The following is a 23,192-nucleotide window of genomic DNA, read 5'->3' as shown; positions in this document are numbered from 1 at the left end:
TGAGCCTAAATTTGTGTAGGTATAAATATTTGAATGACTACCGTTTTAATAAACCTAATGATAAACATAATAGAGGTACATAAATAGCAAAATATAAAATATCAATTTGCTATCTTCGCTTTAATTGTTTCCGTATAATGGCCAAATTGATTGTCATAGTCGCGTGAACGATAGGTAATTAATTATTATGGAATTAATTGCACATTTCGGTAATGCGATGTCACCGTTGGAACGTTAATTTAGTCCCCTAGTGCATTGATGTCCTAATAGCTTCGGAAGTGATAAAGCTTGGTTTTATTTATGAGCTCAGTAGCTAGTTGTCAATGAAATAATGTATAAATTGTCTAAATATGTATATAAAACAGTCACGATAACCACTGTCAGATAACGCATACGTACACTATTTAAAATAAAAGATTCTTTTGTTTTAACTTTGTAAACTAAAAAACATTTATTTTTAATTGAACAACTAAAGAAGAAAAAATTGGGATATAAGGTGTGAACGATTTTTACGCAGAACAAGTCGCAGGTGAATGCTATTAAAATGAAACAAACACTGTAATATAAAAATAACTACATACTTATAATTACTTATACTGTTCTTTTTATTCGTATCTTAGATTCTCCACTCCGCGAGTGCGGTCAGAAAGAGGTGACCACTGATCTGATCATATATTCCAACGCTGTCCCTTCAAGCTATACTCTGATTAAATTAAATTAATTAATTCGTATATGTATATTAAATTTATAGAAACATCAATAACTCAGGAACATATGCACAAATATATGCCCTTCCCAGAATTCGAACCTGGGATCTTCTTCTTTGTGGACAGGGTCACTAGTCACAACCAGATTCCGATTCAGATTTCTAAATTTATTTAATATTTTCTATACATACCTTAAAGTGTATATGGAACTTGCTATGTTAACAAATCGGTATATTGAAATTGTCTGTGAATGATGAATTTACTAGTGACTTTTGTTTACATAGTTAGCAAGATCCATAGAATGATACTTTACACCTTTCACCTTATTAGGTACTAAAATATTTTATAATTATAATGATTTTTATGCAAAATAACTTAGTTTTTCATTTTAAATTATCCTGAGTTTAATTCAGTTACATCACTCACTCACTAATAATATTGAAAAGATTTTTAAAAACTGGCTGATGGATCTTAAATTGATTATTGACTTATCTTATAATATTGAAAGGACTTTAAAAAACTTAGTAATGGAGTCTCTAAATTATAACTTTATGAATGTTATAAATTTGACGTTAACTTTCATTTATTTACAAAATATGGCATAAAATATTAACAACTATTATAGTAGGTAGGTATTTATAAGAATTACTATATAAACACTGTGGGTAATCGACAAAATTTTAAAAACTAAAACATGCTGTGTACGCAGTGTACGTTCAAATTGGCCTATTTGTCATTTGACCGAAAGACAAAAACCGGACAAGTGCGAGTCGGACTCGCCCATGAAGAGTTCCGTATTTAGGGGATTTATGACGTATTAAAAAAAAACTACTTACTAGATCTCGTTCAAACCAATTTTCGGTGGAAGTTTGCATGGTAATGTACATCATATATTTTTTTTAAGTTTTATAATTCTCTTATTTTAGAAGTTACAGGGGGGGGGGACACATTTTACCACTTTGGAAGTGTCTCTCGCGCAAACTATTCAGTTTAGAAAAAAATGGTATTAGAAACCTCAATATCATTTTTGAAGACCTATACATAGATACCCCACAAGTATGGGTTTGATGAAAAAAAATTTTTTGTGTTTCAGTTCTAAGTATGGGGAACCCCCAAAATTTTTTTTTTTCTATTTTTGTATGAAAATCTTAATGCGGTTCACAGAATACATCTACTTACCAAGTTTCAACAGTATAGTTCTTATAGTTTCGGAAAAAAGTGGCTGTGACATACGGACGGACAGACAGACATGACGAATCTATAAAGGTTCCGTTTTTTGCCATTTGGCTACGGAACCCTAAAAAAAAGGATCTTAATATTATTTAAAACGAGTGTTTTATTAAATAGATTGCTAAGAATTACTGTTCGACAGTGGAACTGTCAAAGGGTGTATTCAATAAGGCAGGGGCTCCCTGAGGGTGGCATGCGGGGCACGATTGCGCGATATACGATCACGTAGCGACACTCCCGAGCGCTGCTCACTGATTATTACTGGACGTTGCGAAACAACACAATGTTATACTTGAATTTCGCGGCATCGTAACTAAGAAGATTATGGAAAATAATGTACCTACTACAGAATTGTCAATACCTTAAAAAATGATATTTAAAAGCGGAAGGTAATGAATCAATATGTCAAGTGTTTTTTTCCCTTAAATAATAGTTAGGTATTAAATAAATAATGACTGCTCAGAGCAATAAAATTGTTAGTCGAACGCCCCCAAATTATTTACTGACATACCCAATGTACTTAGGTATACATATTAAAAATTATACAAAAGCACTAACTACCTATAAAGCCAATTATAGCATGATAGCATTATTTGTAATTTCATAATTCAAAATGTTAGCAATTAATTCACAAATATGGCTAGAACAAAAAACTATGACCTCTTTCAATCAGAATACGAGTATAGTGGGCAAAGCTAATTATTTTATAAACTTTATTAAACAAGAGCAAAGTTTCGAAGCAAATTTAACTTCTAACAATACGATAGATTATTTCAATAGGTATCGTAAAATCCCCGTCACTAGCATTCATTCAGACGTCCATTGTTAACATAAAAAACTATTAGTTTCACAAACAATTTAATCTCACTCAAACCAACTTTTTGAAGAGCTCGGTTTTATCATGCAGCAACATTTAAAACATTGCGCGCTTACAATTGTTGATTTGGATTTTTTTAATATACCTTTAACAGTTTAAAATTACAAAAACAACAGTTCTAAATCATTAAAGTACCTATAGCTAATTCACGAAAGTGATAATTCTCGAGAACAAAATGCATGAGTTAAAGAAAAGGTGTGCCTATAATTTAGAGAGTTGTCTTGTTTTTTAATGGTAAGATTGTGGTCAAATGCTTACCTTTTTATAATAAAAATATATATAAAAAGAACGATTTTTGTGTAGGTACTTATTACTTTATGTATGAGTTGAACAAATTAAAATTTTCCAAATTGGTCCAGGCGTGTTCGAGAAATCGGGAAAAATACATAAAACTACTTGAGAATGTTCTGCTTTTAAAAGTAAGTAATTAATTATTTAAGTATGTCGTTATTAAATTGTACACCGGGACTTAATCGCGTGTCTAAGTTTTAAGATTTACCTCCGACGTTTCGAGGACGGCGTTAATAATGTGTAAAAATCGTGAAAGTTTAAATCAGTGTTAAGTATGTAGTTTTAACCGATGTTTTGTCCGTATGTGTATGACGCATACACATACGTACATGTAGGTGCCAGAAAATTTGTTTTTAACTTAATATCTAATTTCGAGGCATAATAAAATTATAAACGTTTAAGCTTATAATAACGTTGTATAGTGACATAATCAGGCTTGTAATGCGTTTTATGAATAACGCCATTTATCTTTTGGGGTTATGTACCTAATATAAGTTTTTAGTCATAATAATAGAAGCATAGCTGTTGGCTTGTATATAACATACATATAACTGGAAATATAATAACACTTTTATTTCCGTGCTCCTCCGCGTAGGTAACCCCTAGTTTCGCGGGTCACTACTTGCCACATTAATCATTTGAAAACCTCCGTACGTAGTCGGTTAAAAATGACCCTCGTTGAAGACGGTTGGGACAGCTTAGTTAACAAGAGAAGGGTGCGAATGTGCGAAAAGTTTTCTAAGAAGAACAAATATAATCGTATGTCGAGGCATTTTAGTGGAACTTTATGGAACTAAAATATTGGCTAAATGTAGATAAAGAGGTTTGTTAAAGTTGTTGGAAAAAGACTGATCAAGCTAATCGTGTTACTTTTTACTAGAAAACAATTTCAAGGTGCATTGGGGTAACTTCGTAACGGGTTAAAGAAAATGATAAATATCTAAAACTCATAATTTCATATGAAAGATAGGTAAATCTTTAAATAAATTAAAATGTTTTGTAACCAGATATTCAAATACTTTTAAAAACATTGCGTTTTCCGCGGCAGTAAAAAGTTTCCTATTAAAATTCCGCTCAAGAAATAAATCTAAATTTCACTTAGCCTCATAAAGTAGCAAAAATGTCCCTCCCAAAGCCCCTGGAATTCGATTACGCATTGTCACGGCCAAGTTTGCGATTAACGAGACAAGTTAAATGAACTTGGACGACACGGGGAAACTTCCGCGCACGGTAATGAGGAGCTTGGTTTCCATGGTTAGTTCTACACGCACGGACTTGTTATTATCTTAATATAACTTGTTTTGGTACTGAGGGTGGGCGTTCAATACAAATAAGTATAACAAGTTCCCCAATTATACGATATTAGAACGTATCTAATTTAAACTATTGTGAGACATACGGCCTGATTCGAACTTTAAGATAAGTACGTCAAAAGCTATCGGATAAAGCTATCAGTGTCAAAAGTGACAGAGTGAGTTTTGTTTGAAGAAACTTCACTTTTGACACTGACATATCCGACAGATGTCGATCCTGTAGATGTCGTATCTTTGGCAAATTGTTGACGTATCTTAAAGTTCGAATCAAACCAATTTACGGTTTCACTCACGTGTTTTAGTCACTCGCGCGACATGTTGAGTCCGCCCGTCGTGACCGATACTCACTCATGCACTGTTAGTACTTGAAAATGGATACTTAGGCTCTCAGAAACATGAACCACAAATAAGAACTTACTCAAATACTTACTTAGACTTTTCATTTCACAAATATTAATTTAACTCCACCTACCTACCTCTTGTTTATGTGCAAAGTTACAACACAGGCCAGTAATTTCAGTTAATAATAGTAAATATTCCGCTAACAATAAACAACATAATAACCGCAAGATTTCACCAAAAACGGACAGTTTATGTCAGTTTAACGTCACACGGTGATACGTGGTGCTACATGGAGATAGGGTTGACGTATGAAAAATTGGAATATCCTGACAAAAGTCCGAACATCAGCCTACAACTCCTTGATATTTCCTGTACGGTCACATCTTCAAATATGTGCTATTTAAATCTATTATTTCCTCTATTATACTATTATTTCTAATCGGTATTTCCGGAATAATACGACCTTCAAACCTTCAAGAAAAGAGCGTACTCCTATCATCTTAAAGGCTGGCATCGCACTTACCATCCCTCTGCTGTACTGTCCATGGGGGACGGTAACGGTAACGGTTTGCCTCCTATACTATGAAAAAAAAAATCTTAGGGGAAATCCTGACGTATAGCAACCCTACGTGTAGATACGTGGTGATACGCGGTAATACGTGGCTGTACGTAGGCACGATACAGTGTAGTTTACGACGTACGGTAGTAAAGGAGAGGAATAAAGTTGGCCGCGTTGTAAACCCTGAGGTACACCACGCTCGCTAGCTAAATTAGAAATTGACAGTTACCGCGGCCGCCATCTTATCTAGTGTCTGTTTTGCTACTTAAAAAGCTTTTGTATTTGGTGAATGTCAAGATTTTATTCGTATTTTAATGCAACTACTTATACCTTAAGATATTTAAAAAATAATTGGAACACTAACTTTCAAAGCATTTGCTATTGTAAAAGTGCGTAAAAATTCAATATATGTACTATAAACTTCATTTCTGCGTAAGCCCCCTCTAAATTAAAATACCAGTGTGTCCCAAACTCTAAGTGCGTTTCATCCAGGACATTTTCATATTTCCCCGATATCACCGTTGGGCTGAATAAGAACTTTACGACGATGACGGCGTTTTCCAAAGGGGTTTAACTTTATACCCCTTTCACGCTGTATTGGGACAGTAAATACGGAGCATGTTATTTTGTCATCGGTGCGGTATAAAGGAACCTTTTTTTATATTATAAGTTCATTTGTATAAATAAAGAATGGGTAATTATAGTATTTTATGCAACCGTTGTTTAAGAGAGGTCAAAAAAGGCGAGTGGCGTGAGTAACAATTTGAGGCGAAGCGAAGCCGAAAATAGTTAAATGTATATTAATTAATTAATTAATGACATTATGCAGAAACTAATATACATAAAAAATAAATTAACACTAACATTAATATGATCAAATTCAAAAGATCAAATTTTTAGTTAGGATATCCACAATGCAGGCTTCGTCAGGTGGCCACAAATACAAATCCGCAACATGCTTAAAAATTGAAATTGAATTGAAGCCGAAAATTGTTAATAAAGACGTCACGAGTATTTTTTGACTCAGTTACAACGTTGCATACAATACTTTTTCTACGACCAAGCACTTACTTTGAAATAAAATTGTAAATTTACACAAATATGTTTAATTCAAGAAGTAGCAAAAATGGAGGGTACGGGCGGGAAAAGAATGAATGAATGAATGAAATTAAAAAAAAAAAAACATGTCTATGGTTCACTTATTTGTCAGAGATGACATTTAAATAAAGGTTGGCAACACTGTATTTCATTCAATATTTTTTAAGTGGTCATTACACGAAATTTCGTAAAATCGCCAAAAAATACTGCGTGTCATGCACAAATTCTTTATTGGGGCATAGACTAAAGACTTGTCTCGACAACTATAAGATAGGGTTTTAAAGGTCTGTGCACGACCCTTTAAATGACAAATAAAAGTACGGGAGTAGAAAAAATTACAAACTTACATAATATGTTTTCGCCCTTTATATGTAGGTAGGGCACAGTAAGATATTATAAGAAATAAATTGTAAGTAAATAGTTAACATTCTTTATTGCACCAGATACAAACCAAATTCAAAACAGATTTACAATATAAATAAAGGTAACAACAGGCGGTCTTATCTATGTAAGCGATCTCTTCCAGAAAACATTAGGGTAGCAGGATATAAAAAAACAAAAAAAAAATCAAACAGGTAGTGCACGAATAAATTAGAGGAGTAAGAAAATGACTAAGTAATACTTGTAAAAGGAAATATTGTAATATGGTTACAGAGAAATTGACGAAACTTCGTTAGTTTGAACATGAAAAAGGCCAATATTTGCGTTCTATTGAGTTTGGAAAAAATCTGCATTTGTGACCCGAAAATTCTTTTCAACAAAAAAAATATTGTTGACTGTACTTTTCTTTAAAAGACTTACGAGCTTCCCTAATTTGGGTCGAATTAAGGGTAAACAGAAAAAAGCGGCCAAGTGCGAGTCGGACTCGCCCATGAAGGGTTCCGTATTTAGGCGATTTATGACGTATAAAAAAAACTACTTACTAGATCTCGTTCAAACCAATTTTCGGTGGAAGTTTACATGGTAATGTACATCATATATTTTTTTTAGTTTTATCATTGTGTTATTTTAGAAGTTACGGGGGGGGGGGGGGACACACACATTTTACCACTTTGGAAGTGTCTCTCGCGCAAACTATTCAGTTTAGAAAAAAATGATATTAGAAACCTCAATATCATTTTTGAAGACCTATCCATAGATACCCCACACGTATGGGTTTGATGAAAAAAAAAATTTTGAGTTTCAGTTCGAAGTATGGGGAACCCCAAAAATTTATTGTTTTTTTTCTATTTTTGTGTGAAAATCTTAATGCGGTTCACAGAATACATCTACTTACCAAGTTTCAACAGTATAGTTCTTATAGTTTCGGAGAAAAGTGGCTGTGACATACGGACGGACAGACGGACAGACAGACAGACAGACAGACAGACAGACAGACAGACAGACAGACATGACGAATCTATAAGGGTTCCGTTTTTTGCCATTTGGCTACGGAACCCTAAAAAGAGAGAACAAATGTTATTTTTGTTAGATAAAGTTTCGTAATAGTCCCTTAACAACCTTATAAATGACACCATATAGACCGAGTTGTCTCGAAATAGGGTAATTGCGCGCGTAATCGTCATTAGGTCTGAATGGGCAGCATAAGGCCCAGTAACCCTCATTTGCGAATGAAATTAAATTACTCCTCAGTGATGATGATCTTGTGTTAATGACTTGAGGGATGGGAGTAAATATGTTTACTTGTATTAAATTAAAGTGCAGGTTCGACATGGTTTGAAAATTTGGGTACAGTCTGATGTCAGCATAATATTTATTATTCTGATCCCCTTATTCAGTCGTTCCCTCAATGCCGAGGATCACGATATCATGTTGAAGACTCGGTTCCTCCATAGGTTTCTGTTCCTCGCCAAGCGCATGGTCTCGTGCAGAGGGGCTACCGCGAAAACCGAATTTCGCAAATTGTGGGGATCTTTCTCTTTTACTCCAATGAAGGCGTAATTAGTGACAGAGAAAAATGCCCGCAATTTGTGAAATTCGGTTTTCGCGGTAGCCCCTCAGTTTTTTAGGGTTCCGTAGCCAAATGGCAAAAAACGGAACCCTTATAGATTCGTCATGTCTGTCTGTCTGTCTGTCCGTCTGTCCGTCTGTCTGTCCGTCCGTATGTCACAGCCACTTTTCTCCGAAACTATAAGAACTATACTGTTGAAACTTGGTAAGTAGATGTATTCTGTGAACCGCATTAAGATTTTCACACAAAAATAGAAAAAAAAAACAATAAATTTATGGGGTTCCCCATACTTCGAACTGAAACTCAAAAAAATTTTTTTCATCAAACCCATACGTGTGGGGTATCTATGGATAGGTCTTCAAAAATGATATTGAGGTTTCTAATATCATTTTTTTCTAAACTGAATAGTTTGCGCGAGAGACACTTCCAAAGTGGTAAAATGTGTCCCCCCCCCCCCTGTAACTTCTAAAATAAGAGAATGATAAAACTAAAAAAAATATATGATGTACATTACCATGTAAACTTCCACCGAAAATTGGTTTGAACGAGATCTAGTAAGTAGTTTTTTTTATACGTCATAAATCGCCTAAATACGGAACCCTTCATGGGCGAGTCCGACTCGCACTTGGCTGCTTTTTTATAAACTGACTGGTGATAGATCAACCCTAGTCACACCTAATGGAAGGTAAAGACAGATCCTAAGATGAAGATCACCGGTTAAGTAATAGCCTATTCACTCTTGCTTTAAAGATACCGTGGTCACATTTGTCAGGGAACACAGATACTGCAGCGCATTCCATTCCTTAGCAGTCCGCACATCGTTTTAATTGCATAGGTGCAATATGAGCATACCATCTAGCAGGGGAAGGGTCCTGAGTTCTCGTGCCTTCAACTTTGCCCGTCATTATAAATCCTTACAAAACTTCCGTGAGACACAGACATATTAAATATATTAAAAAGCGGCCAAGTGCGAGTCGGACTCGCCCATGAAGGGTTCCGTATTTAGGGGATTTATGACGTAAACGAAACGAAAAAAACTACTTACTAGATCTTGTTCAAACCAATTTTCGGTGGAAGTTTGCATGGTAATGTACATCATATATTTTTTTTAGTTTTATCATTCTCTTATTTTAGAAGTTACAGGGGGGGGGGGACACACATTTTACCACTTTGGAAGTGTCTCTCGCGCAAACTATTCAGTTTAGAATAAAATGATATTGAAACCTCGATATCATTTTTGAAGACCTATCCATAGATACCCCACACGTATGGGTTTGATGAAAAAAATTTTTTTGAGTTTCAGTTGGAAGTATGGGGAACCCCCAAAAAAAATTTTTTTTCTATTTTTGTATGAAAATCTTAATGCGGTTTACTGAATACATCTACTTACCAAGTTTCAACAGTATAGTTCTTATAGTTTCGGTATAGTTCTTATAGTGGCTGTGACATACGGACGGACAGACGGACAGACGGACAGACAGACATGACGAATCTATAAGGGTTCCGTTTGTTGCCATTTGGCTACGGAACCCTAATAAAAACGGGTCACTCACGTATTTTAAGTCGAAAAACGCTCGACATGTTTCACTCCGTACCGAGGATTATAAATCCTAAAATGAATCACAATTCCCACATCGTGCACCGGAACAGGTGACCCAACAACATGAAACTGTGTCCCTAAAATGATTTCTCTTTAGCTTTTGAGATTTTTACCTATTATTGTACTACGTAGGTTATTTTGTAAGGTATCTATGGGCCTAAGCCTCTAAAATCTCGCTCATATTATCGCTCTGCTATGCTTGAAAAAATCAAGCTATACTGGAAGGTCACACGTTTGTTGAAAGTTGTCTAATTCCATACATTAGACAGCTAACAAGCTCCGTTTTAAACTCGTGGCAGGTACAGACCCAATTAGGACCCTCGTCGCGGACAATTACTTCATGCTATTGACGGCCAAGGCCGAGAAGGGTTCGCGTGGATGGTGTTGTACAATATGTAGCTAGCAGTACTGATAGGCAGGTGTCCAACCGGTAGCGATCCGGAATTAGCGATAGACGAGTTTTTCTTTGCTGACGAGTGTTTCCTGTTTTGCGTGAATAGACAATACTTACATCTATGTATATCTTTTTTTCTCATCAGGTTCTTTCACTAGAATACAGTCGATCATTAGGTACTTACTTTGTCGCAGACAACGCTGGACATCTTGTGACTTAAATATGAACCTCACCCTGGTATTTGATTCAGTTGAAATTTGCAGCACTTACTTCCTTTATTCCGATGCCAATGCAATAATAGGTATACTAACATGGAGCTGATCTGCTGATGCAATCGGAGAGTAATAAACGGAACTCCTCGATGAAAATCACAAAAACATCGAGCTTAGGCTCATTAGAAAGATTTCGAGAAACATTTGATAGACTTGAAAATGAGAAGAAGTACAGTCAGCAATAAAAAAGTGTGTCACAAAACATTTATTGAGAGTTACCTACTTGTTTTTTGAACAGACATTTGTAAATAACAGTAACAATTAATAAAGTACTACACCGCACATACCACACAAGCAAACAAACAAACACCGTTCTCATTTCCTATCATTTACTCAACAATGTAAACAAACATTGTAAACAACGGTAATTATTTAAAATGTTGTGACCATAAATTTATTAATGTCTCATAATACATTAGTATAATCTTACAAGGAACATGCAAACATACTCTTCTAAACGTCGTATCAGACCTAGCCATCCATTGGAATTTGGCATGTATTCCCACCAAATAAAGTTATATTTTGAAATTCGAAATTTTAAGAGCGAATTGGGGAGTATGAATGTAAGTACGCTCATTTAACATAACTCGTTATCGCGTTACTCCAGCTAATGTTGAGGCTGAGCATGATTCCTGTTTGATCCGGGAGCGTGGGCATATCAGAGGCCCTGCCGCATACAACTAAATTAGAACTTTCGTTATCTGCCTCTCTAATCTCTCTAACAAGCGATAGAGAGACAAATAATGAAATTTTGTTTTTCGGTTTTCGTAGTAGACCCTCAATACCTACAGAGAAAAATGGCCGTTGAGCGTTTTCTGAGTCCTTAATATTATAAGGTACCTACCGTTTGTATATACTATACTAACATGACTGCTGCAGTAATGCAGTGGGCAGTAATGTCGCGCTGAAATACTGCTGCGTAACGCTGCCGGCTACATTCATACTACATTGTATTCCACCTTATTGTACACGGTAAACAATAAATGATTTCTATTCTATTCTATTCATTCATAAAAGGCTGGCTATAATTTGTTTGTCTTCCCTATACATTAGATGTAACATAACTTGACCGAATCACTACGTTGGTATGAGAAGACTTAACGTGACGGTCGTCCTCTTTCCTCCAAACGCCTGACTATTCGATTCTCCAGAATTCGGTAAGTAAATGGAACGACTACCCAAGTGACAAATGACGACGATCCGTGCGCGCTGGCAAACAAATGCCGCATCCATTGTGCGCCGAATAATCGTCACGCAATTCCGTTAAATAATAGCGCAGATTAACGGAGCAGAGGTGGCTCTGTTTTTCTTGGTATTAGTCGTTCACTACTTGACTAATTGGTTCACAGCGGTGATCAGACCCCGTTATCATTGTTGCAATTCATTGAAAATAAGGGTTGGCAGAACTATCTCCCGTACCCCCCCTAACTTCACCATTGGTGCTCAACTTCGCCCAAATAAAGTATTAATATAATAATTTTACCAAGAAAGAGATATAACAAAAAATAGCCAATTTAAGCTTGTAAACGTTTATGCATCCTTATGCATAAACGTTTAATAATCCACGTCCAATAATCATAACGTTAATTTTCCTTATTTATGGGTATGTCTCTACGAGTACATAACTCGTGTCTGACACGTCATAAATATTAGAAGTTCTAGGTTTACAAATAGACAAATAAAATGAAGATCGAAGTCCTAAATCAATATAAAACTATAACTTAAGTTGGTAACTGAATTGATGATTAGTTAATATATTTTTTCTACTCCCGTACGTTTATTTGTCATTTAAAGGGTCGTGCACACACCTTTAAACCCCTATCGTATAGTTGTCAAGACAAGTCTTTAGTCTATTCCCCAAAAAATATTTGTGCATACACGCAGTATCTTTTTGGCACTTTTACGATACTTCGTGTAATCACCACTTAAAAAAATAGGGGTCCCGTTCTTTCCCATAAAGTTTTAAGTCATAATGTATTGTTTGTCATATTATCATTAGTCATAAAACTGAAACCGTTAACATTTCAAGATTTTCGTTAGGTTATCCTATAGATAGGTTAGGTTAGGTTAGGTTTGTTTTATGGCAATCCTGAAAAGTGACGCGTTTCTGAACCAAATGGATTATGACTAACGAAAATTCGGGCAAACAATACATTATGGCTTAAAACTATTTGGGAAATATATAGAGACAATAGAGACCCAAAAAAATATTGTATGAAATACATTGTTGCCAACCTAATTTTAATTGTCATCTCTGACATATGAGGGAACAATAGACATGTTTTTTTTTTTTCATTCACTCTTTTCCCGCCCGTACCCACCATCTTTGTTACTTCTTGAATGAAAAATATTTGTTAAATTTACAATTTTATTTCAAAGTAAGTGCTTGGTCGTAATAGAAAAAGTATTGTATGCAACGTTGTTTAACTGAGTCACATAATACCCGTGGCGTCTTTATTAACAATTTTCAGCTTCGCCTCAAATTGTTACTCACACCACTCGCCTTTTTTGACCTCTCTTAAACAACGGTTGCATAAAATACTATAAATAATAAACAATGTTTACGACCATAGTTGTTGATTTGGGTTTAGATTGAGAAAAAGCACTTGACGTAATTGAAATATTTTTTGCTTAATTTTAATTTAAGGCAAGTTCGTTGCGGGTTTTACGATCAGCCGCCGACGTATAAAATATTAATTCTATATTTAAGTAAAAATATTCCCTTTCTTTTCTCTCATTAAAATAATTTAAATAGGTACCTACGAATGTAAAGGATCTTTACTCTGTAACTTGCAAACAATCCATCGGTTAACAAGAATTCTACATTTATTCTGGTAATTACGCAAACAACGAGCCTGTATTTACTTACCACGGTAGCTTACCTTTTTAATAAAGCTAAAACTTTAGCTTTATTAAATAGGCCTAAATAGCCTAATAAAGCTAAAGTTAAAATTCACAAGCTGAACTCTCTTTCTAACCCTATGTGTTAGAAAGAGACTTCCGCTTTATTAAAGTAAATTGTAGCTTTATTATTATTAAATAGCCTAATACTGTTCGGGACATAGAATTAGACTTTACTAATTACTTTGATTTAAATACACAGTTTCTGTAACCGTTTCACGAACAATAGAGAATTTAAGCTGTGTATTCCAGATGTTTTACAGTTTGGAACAAGTTTTATAATAATGAAGATTTTAATATTGTCTTCGGTTATCGAGATAGTTACTCATGAAATAAAACATTTAAAACGGATTATATCGCGTATATTGAATTTATACTACATCCCAGGATCATTTTCAGGATGTAGTATAAATTAAATATACGCGATATAATTAGTTTTAATAGTTTTATTTCATGAATAAAGATTTTGTGATCCAGATGATGATGATGATGTATTCCTGTTATCCCTCATCAGGGACTTAGGGCTCGCAGAAGAAACTTCCATTTGTCGAGATCTTGAGCGGCAACTTCCAGCTCTTTCCAGCCGAGACCAGTTGAGCCAGCCTCCTTCTCAACTGATGGCCTCCATGTAGTAGGTACGAGGCCTCCCCGACAGTCGTCTACTACCAGCCGACTGCCAGCGGTGATCGAGACTTGATCAAATTCAAAAGCGAAACGCTAAGCAGATTATGTTCGGAGTTTCGTCGAGACAGAGGCGGCACGTAGTAATAGCGATACTTATACCTGACGCTATTGAATAATAATGTCTAGACATGAACGGTAGGCGTACCTATAAATAGTAAATAAGACGCCTTTTCTTAAAAACACGTGTATGTATAACCTAATTTTCTTTTGTAAATCTAATAGTAACTGAATCTTGGCGTCATTTTAACGTAATGTTTCCCGGCCCTCAAGATACTTATATCCATATCAAATTTTGCCTAAATCGGTTAACGGTTTAAGCGTGAAGAGGTAACAGACAGACATACATACAGACAAAAGTAATGTCACATTTATAATATTAGTAGCTAGGGATTAGGAGAGAAAGAGTTTTACACCAATAAAGTACTGTTTCAAGCTGTAGAACCCGTACCATGAGTCACTGACAGTGTCAAAACTGACATATACGCTATCAAGAACGTAATTTACTTTCTATACCTACATCTCGTTCGCACTGATATGCGAGTACGAGCGAGATGTATAGAAAGTAAATTACGTTCTCGATAGCGTTTATGTCAGTGCCAATGATGGTAGCCGCACAAGTATTGCCTAAACGTTTAACCGTTTACCGCATAGGTACGAAGCCATACATGGCGAATATGATATTCAACTCTATTAAAAGCTATTAAAGTTCAAATTTAAACAAATATCTTTTTATTACATGCAGTTAGGGGCATATTTCGAATAAAAGCTTTATTCAAACCTCTCGTGTTGAAACTACGATTTAATTCTCAGGGGCGCTATCAGATCGCTTCGTGCCGATTCTTTCGGGAACTGTTGAGTTTAATAATATATCTACAATATAACTCCACGTTACTCGAAGCAAGATCTTTGCAGTAAACCTGGAGCCCAATTCAGATTTAACAACTTGTAACGGTTTGGATCTTATTTTGATATGACCTTAAAGATCACGATGATTGGTGCACACGAAATGAAGTGCAAGTCATGTGTGATATGCGCGCCATATCACCTAGACGATCATCCAAGTAGTATCAAAATCAGTTCAAAACCCATATTTAAACCTGAATCGAGCTCCGGGAACCAATTCGAACTTACTTTCCAATTTGAATTGCTACCCTGTAGTAGTAGAAGAGCTCGTTGACGCAAATACTTATCTTGAGCACTGTTCAACAACTTACTATGTCATATAAAGGCTCTAGACATAAGTCCAACTTAATTTCACAAGGAATAAAACTTTAACAGCTGTATAACTCCCATAACGACACAAAATAAACCACGAGAGAAATGAAGAATGAAGCAATAAAAGAGCAAGAAAGTCTCTTGCAAATACGGACATAACTCTGAATCCTTATTACCAGAGTGGGTCGTTAAAAAACCATAAATAAAATGTAAATTGTTGCATGCCGCTAAAACAGGCGTTATTACACAGATGCTAGAGGAACAGAGATACTACTACAGAGGCCTACAACATCTAATAGCATTGTATTATTGACCGTTAGCGAAGGTCTCCATTTCAGCTTGGGCAAAAGTACCTACTTTCGTATGTCCGGATGTTCTCCTCCGCATTTCTTAACCAATTCTCATGAGCAGGTTTTGTAAGCAGGTTCGGCAGATACACGTAGATAAAATTTTTCTGTCGTTTCGTTTTTTGGGAAATGTGCTAAATGGTGGAAACTGGCCTAAAGGAGCTAAGCGCCAGTAGGGCCTGTGGAACTTAAGATTGTTGTGTGTTGCTGTGATAATGATTCAACGAACTAAGTTGTTTTTTTATATTTTTTAAGCTTATTGCGAGGTTTACAGCTCGCAGAGCTACTATATTTCGTTGATTCTTGCTGGTTCTGAAACTTTTTTGGCTTTAAATATTTTTCTTAGAAAAAGTTATTTGTGTTGAGGAAAAAATATTGTAAATTCAGGAGCTTTTTCTTTCACAAACAATTATTTTACCAGTAATTGTAAAAGGCTTCAAGTTCGCCTTCTTCAAGGTCTACGGGATTCAATTTCGACAGACGCAATTGGTATTTATTTTAAGCCACAGAGGGGCTACCGTGAAAACCGAAATTCGCAAATTGCGAGGATCTTTCTCTTTTACTCCAATGAAGGCGTGATAAAGTGAAGCGCAATTGATAAAGATAATAAGATAAGATAATATTTTTATTCAATAAAACTTATGCTAGTTTGATTTTTACAATGGTAATTATGCAATATATACTTAAGTAATAGGACATTCATACATATTATTTTCTAATACACTTTAATAAAGTTAGAACTAAAATACCAACTATAATTTTATTTTCAATTGCTAAATATAATTTAATAAACATACCTAAACTAAGTAAACATTTACTTGTATCTTAGGTATGCAAATTTTGTAGGTCAATGAGTAAGTGGGGAAATGCTTAAGAGCCAACAGGAGTGGTCATTTCTCCATACAAACGTACTCGACTGTTTCCTCCGTGGGTTTTGAAGCTAGAGCAATGATTTTTTCAACACAGATTAATATTGTCAATATCTGTGTCGGACCGTTTTGTTTTTTTTTATATTTTTGTTTTTTAAGGCGCTAGAGCCCTTCAAAAATGGCCAAAATGGCTTAATTGACTATGCCGCAATGAGAGGCGTGCTATTCAAAACTGACATCAATTAGTCAAAAAAGCAAAACGGTCCGACACAGATAATATCATAATCATTTAGATTTCCAAATTTGGTTACGATTGGTTAAGTTTTGGAGGAGGAAATATTCGAGTACGAAACCTCGATTTTTGATATTTTTACGCAGGATTTTTCGCCTTGTCCTTATCGCACTAGTTTTAGGAGCCGCTTCCGGTAGCGAGACGGGTATATTTACCTAAAATATTTTAATCTTAGCTCCTGTTGGCTCTTAAGTTAACAAACATATTATTTATAATAACAATAAATTAAGTGACTATGTTCTACTATTAAAAATGTTAAGTCATAACATAACTATACAATTTGTACAAATAAGTCTATCCTAATTTTAAATTCAATGTAGCTCATCAACTAAGACGTTGTTTGCGTTATCTACCTTTGTTGATAAGTGCAGTAAATGGCATGATAAACTTCGATTTTCGCGGTTATAGCCCAGATCATTCGACCTGCGGCAGGGATATTCTGCTCAGATTAGTGTGATTACAAAAAATATAATTAGCATTCGCTAATGGGTCTGCTGGACCCAGTGGCCTTCTTTATGAACTCTAATTAGTTCGTTAGGTATTGCGCGATGATGCTGTTCCTAGTAAAGTCACGGACTTTTGTAGTGTGGAGTATGCTCCACACTACACCTCACATGGCAAGCAATTTAATTGCTGAATTGCTGCATTTGAATTGCTGCAATTAAATTGCTGAGCCATTTAGGGGATTTACTTTACTTTGGACCTATCCATCCATTTGGGAATTGGATTGCATTTGATTGGTCTTGGTTTACATCGTATTTCAATAATTATAAATAAATTCTCAATGATCTCTCTGTTTGAATGGTCTGCGCGCAGAGGCGCGGGTGCCGGGAATAGGGCCAGGCGCACTAAAAGCAGATAATATAAAATAAATTGTGCCGGCCCTGCGTCTCTAATTGTGCGCCTACCTTTTAATTATCGTCTTATATTTACTTAAGTAAAATTATTTTGTTTTGTCTTGGGATGTATGAAAAAGCATAAGTTAGACCAAACGGTACACCTATCTTCTTAAATATCATTATATTTCTTTTCAAGTTGTGAAAGTAGTATTTCAAATACTTCATCGAAAAGTTTATCATTTCTCATGCTCTGTAAGCGGCTTATATGAAGCTGGATGAAAGTGATTACTTTCCTTTCCTCGTATTCAACTACACAAACTATATGAACTATGACACAAATAATAGTCACACCTTAACGAAGATATAGTTCATTTTGGACCTTTTGGATTAGATAGATAGATAGATAGCGTTTATTGGTAAAAAGTAATATTTTACATGTCAACAGTTATACAGTTCATCAGTATTTACATATTGCGGTAAATTTAATTTCATTGTAATAATTTAAGTAAGTACTTTAATCAAGGAAAGTCACATACTAGTATACATTCAAGCAAATTAAATTATTAAAATAATATATGTCATATTTATAGTTTAATTAAGTATCTATTTGTCAGTTTACAATTTTTTACAGATGTTGGTTGTTCCCTGTGAGGAATTCATCGATAGTGTAGTAAGCTTTTTCTTGGAGCAGCATTTTTAAATTACGTGCAAATATTTGGTCGCTGGTGGAATCAACTATTGCCTTAGGTAGCGAATTATATAATTTGGGTCCCATGACACCGAGCGACTTTCGAAGCTTTGCTAGCCTATATCTCGGAACAAGTAGCTGGTTTTGTCGTCGAGTGCTTCTAACATCAGTCCGAGTGAGAGTTATGTAATTATGTAGATTTTCCCGTACATGCGTGCAGGCGATTTGTATATAAATACTTGGTAACGTGAGTATTTCATGCTTCCTGAACAATTCTTGTGCCGGGTAGTCTAATGGTTTGTTATCAATTAGGCGTAATGCGCGTTTTTGTAATTTAAACAGTCTTTCTCGGTCGGCTGCTGTTCCCCATAGGTCTACGCCCTGAATAAGTATGGAATGGAAGTAGCCATAGTAAGCCTTTTTCAGGTTTTCAGTAGATAGACTGTTTACAAGCCTGGAAAGTGCGTAATTGGCCGAGGCTAGTTTGTCGCAGCGCGCGTCAATGTGCGCACTCCACGTAAGGCCAGCGTCAATAATAAAGCCTAAGTACTTGACTTGACGTACTTGAGGGACCGTTACATTATTTATTTCTATATTTAACTCGTCAATAGCAGCAGTGCGTAGTTGAAAATGAATTAAATTGGTTTTTTCGATGCTTAAAAGCATGCCGTTGGCTGTGAACCATTTGGTTATTTCGAGCATTGCTTTGTTGACGTTATGTTTCAATGTTGTAAGATTTTCGGCATTAACAATGACGCAAGTGTCATCCGCAAACATGACATACTCAAGTTCGGGGCAGGCTGTTGTAATATCGTTTACTAGAATTAAAAAAAGATTATTCCCCATGGTAGATCCTTGAGGAACAGAGCAACCGCTGATGGTTTCGGGTTTCGATTTTGAGTTTAGGACGTAGGTTGATTGTTTCCGATTTGTTAAGAACGAAGCAATTGCGCCGTATATTTTACCTTTAAAACCGTAGCGTTCGAGCTTCCTAAGTAGCAGCGAGTGGTCGATCATCTCGAAGGCGCGCGAGAGGTCGCAGAATATCGCTGCGACCTGCCGCCCCCCCTCGAGGTGGGTAAGCACACGCTCCACCAGGTCTCGCGCCGCGTGCGTTGTTGAGCGCCCAGCTTGGTATGTAAACTGCTGTTTGTTCAATAAGTTGTTTGAAACAAAGTGTTTCATTATCTGAAGACTTAACATGTATTCAAAAACTTTTGAAATTATAGGTATTAACGATATTGGTCGAAAACATTTAGGCAGATGCATCTCACCTTTTTTCTTTGTAGATTTACGGTACTGATAAAACATTACAAGATTTTTTTAGATGACTGTCTAAAATAAAAACATGTTTATGTATATAACCAACCCAGTTTGAAGTATAGGTAAGTAAAGCAGTGAAAATCAGCTTCTGGTGATAATGCTAAGTATTATCGCATAAAATGCTATTCTTTTAAAATTCAAGCAATTTGTCACTCTCCTCGCAGAGCTTGAGAAAATTCCCTTTCAAGATAGTTGCGCAGTAATCTTCAAGATTAATAGTTATTCTGTTTTTGCATTCTCTGCTGTGCACGCGACTACACCCTCGTATATATTATACTACTCTTTGTTACACCTGTATGTATGCTTTGTAAATGGCATGTAAGGGGTAAAAATAATTTGCTTCGAGCGTAGTTTTGAGATCTCAGCTAATTTGAAAGCAACTGGACCAACATTTTTGCTAGTTAAAATATTTAGATCGTAGCATAAAGAAAAGAAACAGTTACGGCCACTGTACCTATCGGACAAGTAGGTAGTGTACATTTGTACACTACCTACTTGTATCCTCTTGAATCGTTTTTTCGCAGAGACAGGCAGACGAAGGTACGTCGCAAAATAATAAGTGTTCTTTGTTGCCTACCAGAACCCGTAAAAGTAAAATAAAAAATATTTTCTCATTTTTGCAACAAGCAAAAACAAACTAAATTGCAATCACTTCGAAAGATTAATGGCTCCTGCTGCAAGCTGATGCGAACTTACACGTTTAGTTAAAAATAAATCGTCAATTTTCACTATCGATCTAGGGACGTCATTAGGCTAGACGGGTGCTCGTGTGTCAGGCGGATTTAGATTGATGTTTGATAATGTTTCGATGGATATGTAGTGTCGTCGTTAGAATTAGCAGTTTGTAGGTATTGATGAAGCAATAAGTAAACTAAGGTCATCATTATTCATTATAATAAAGAGCTTATTAAACTTGCACGGTGGTTAAATAGATTTTTCCTTTTTTTGTGGGATGTACTTCCTGCCTCGCACAACTTATCTATGGAATGAACTGCGGTATTTCCGGATCGATACGACCTTTAAACGGAAAAGAGCGTACTCCATACTTATTATATGTCGGCAACGCACTTGCAGCCCCTTTCGTGTTTTTGTTAGCTTGTGCAAAAGCGAAGGTATCCGTTTCAACTTCGGCAAAAATTCTTTTTGGCAAATGTTCTCGTCCACATTAGAACACTACTTTCAACAGATTCCTGTAAAATTTGGCGAGCAGCGGGCTCAGCACGGTTCCATTTTTATCGACTATCACTATGCCCGTCACTTTCGCACTTACATACTTGTTAGAACGTGACAGGCATGGTGATAAATGATAAAAATGCGAGCCCTAGGGCTGGTTTGATAATAATGTAGTATTTATTTGTCGATTTAGTTAAAGGAAATTCAAAATGGCGGAGCTGGTGTTCAGCTCACAGAACCACTCAATAGCTTAGTTTCAGTTTTCGGCGCTTTAGTCTGGTTGAATGGAACCAAACACAGCAAAATTAAATTGCTGGATACCCAGGTCCAATATTTAATTTTATTTTATTGATTCCCGTATTTACGCATCCGAGTACCTACCTACAATATTTACTCATTTTATGGTTGCGTTGTTTACCCGCATACATTCCCTACATTTTTTTCGTCTTCGACATCGCTTAAACAGTATGTAAAATATAAATTATACAAAAACAAGGAACGCGCTTCCTGCTTATTTCTTTATATGTTCCTCAAACAGTATTTTAATAAAAAGCATACATATTTGCAACTGAGAGCTCTTGAAGTTCCGTCTTCTATACATATAATAAAGCTGAAGAGGGTCGAAAGTCTGTACATGGAAGATATTCGAAAAAAAGTTGGTTGGGGATACTTAGAATCGATAACAGAACACGTTCCAACAGTTTTTAGAATTTTTGTCTGTTTGTCTGTTTATCTGTTTATCTGTTTGTCTGTTTATTTGACCGCGCATCACGTGAAAACGGCTGAACGGATTTTGATGCAAACTTTACTAATCTGTCAAGAAACTCTCTGGCCCTATTTTAGGCTAGAAAAATTCAACCCCTAAAAGGGGGGGTGGCCACTACACTCAATTAAGGTGACGGTAGAGGTGGGTAAATTTTCAGATTCTGTCAATTTACCCCATTTCACACACAAGCGCACTTCACGCACACTACCTCACTTTACTGGGACAGGTCATTGACCCATCAAGTTTTTTTAAGATAGCGTTTTGAGTTTAGTGTTAACCACTGACCTCTTTTGAGGAACAGAAACTGTAAAACGTTCCATTGAAAGAAGAAAGAGAAACAATACATTAAATCTTGCTCTCCTTGTCTGTTCATGTCACACGTGACGTATTTAAATTCTAATTTAATTCATTTGATTGTTAACTATTTTCTGCATATTATGGCTTTGTCGAGATACGCGTTTTGTAAAGTTAAACCGAATAAACCCAGATGTCATTAAGTCAGATGTAAAATGTTATTTACTACTCTATACGGTTATTCATAAGGCGAAAAATCAATTCAATTAAAAATTTAAATAAATAAAGTTTCGGCAGGGTGGAAATTTAATTAAGGCCGACAAAATAAAATTTAATAATATATGTCGGCTGATGTACCCCTAAGATCTTTACAGATTTACTTGTACGAGTATCGTATATTCGCTATTTATTTTGCTATTAAATTTATAAAATTAAAATAAATAGGTAATTAAATATTATACTGGCATTCCACCGCTATTATTTCAGTGCTGAACTGATTATCTTCGATCGTAGCCTTGATGATGTAGTTGTACTTACACTTACGGCGGTAGGAGCGGCAATGAACCCCGCGCAGCGTAGAACGAGAGGTGCGTTGGGATAAGTGCATATACATATAATTCTTCGTGCGTCTGTCTGTCTGTCCGTCCGTCTGTCACAGTCTATTTTCTCCGAAACTACTGGACCAATTCAGTTGAAATTTGGCACACATATGTAAATTTGGCACACAAATGTAAATTTGTGACCCAAAGATGGACGTGTAACGTAAATAAAATGTATTTTAGAGAATTTGAAATACGGTAGCCATTTTTGGGGGGGGTAAATGAAAAAATTAAAAAATATGTTTTTTAAACTATATAGTGTTACATATCAAATAAAAGAGCTCATTGTAAGAATCTCAAAGATATATTTTTTTTATAATTTTAGGATTAATAGTTCAGCAGTTATTCATGAAAATAGGCAAAAAATGATCATTCTCCGCCCACTTTCTCCGAAACAACTGGATCTAAAATTTTGAAAAAAATACACAAAGTTGTTCTTTACCTATATATGTCAGGAAAATCTATAAGAAATGTGCAGTCAAGTGTGAGACGGACTTAATATACGGAACCCTTAGAATGCGAGTCCGACTCGCACTTGTTTTTGTTTAGCTCTTATTAGGTTTAAGGA

General features: G+C 35.6%; 1 long non-coding RNA gene across 1 annotated transcript in view; it reads right to left on the bottom strand.

The window, feature by feature from the left end:
* The window catches only part of LOC134649685 (uncharacterized), a 208,930-nt gene that overhangs the window by 173,337 nt on the left and 12,401 nt on the right, over positions 1-23,192 (bottom strand). The gene's annotated exons all lie outside the window — the stretch shown is intronic.

This window comes from Cydia amplana, chromosome 7, assembly GCF_948474715.1.
Source record: "Cydia amplana chromosome 7, ilCydAmpl1.1, whole genome shotgun sequence".
In the NCBI taxonomy this organism is placed as follows: Eukaryota; Metazoa; Arthropoda; class Insecta; order Lepidoptera; family Tortricidae; genus Cydia; species Cydia amplana.
The sequence above is the reverse complement of the archived record's forward strand: the minus strand, read 5'-3'. Positions and strand labels throughout refer to the sequence as shown.